Raw genomic sequence first — 627 nt, 5'->3', positions numbered from 1 at the left:
GCTTCTCTCAAAGGAGGCAAGATATGCTCCAACTTCCATTTATGTACATTTTGCTGCATATTCATTCAGTGTCGCTCGCTTGCTGCATTATTTAATGGGACTGATGATGTAATTAAGGCACAGGCAGGCATCAACTACCAGGCCGTGGCAGAGTATCAGGATCCGATACTGCTCCGCTCCTTGGTTTTCTAGACAGTGTTGCATTGTGTGATCATCGCTCTCACTGAAGGGTTAAGAGAGTGCAGGTGACTCTATCGGCACAGACCGAATGCAAAAGCCAGCCATCTCAATCAATGCAAGGCCTTCCCAGAAGGGGTTCCTCGTGTCTCCTCTTCCCTTGGTTTGTTTTAATCTCGCTCACTTGCCTTCATGCTCTTTGGCCTGAGATCGATTCCACAATTGCAGTTCACGCCGCAACTCCTCAGAGTAAAGCAAAGTCCAAGTCTGGACAAATTGCAGCGGGCTGCAGGGGCAGGGGGAGAAAGCAGGGAAGATTCAGAGAAACTCCCCAGCCTTTTTGGGGGGTGGAGGTGGGGTAACACCAATGGCCACTTCACTGCAGGTTTCCACCAGAGCCCCATTAAGGCTGATGGCAGAGTAGTGGCGAGGTGGCATCTGGGATACAGT

The sequence above is a fragment of the Podarcis melisellensis genome (genome assembly GCF_964234715.1).
Source record: "Podarcis melisellensis genome assembly, chromosome: 15".
Classification (NCBI taxonomy): domain Eukaryota; kingdom Metazoa; phylum Chordata; class Lepidosauria; order Squamata; family Lacertidae; genus Podarcis; species Podarcis melisellensis.
This window is presented reverse-complemented; position numbering follows the sequence as displayed.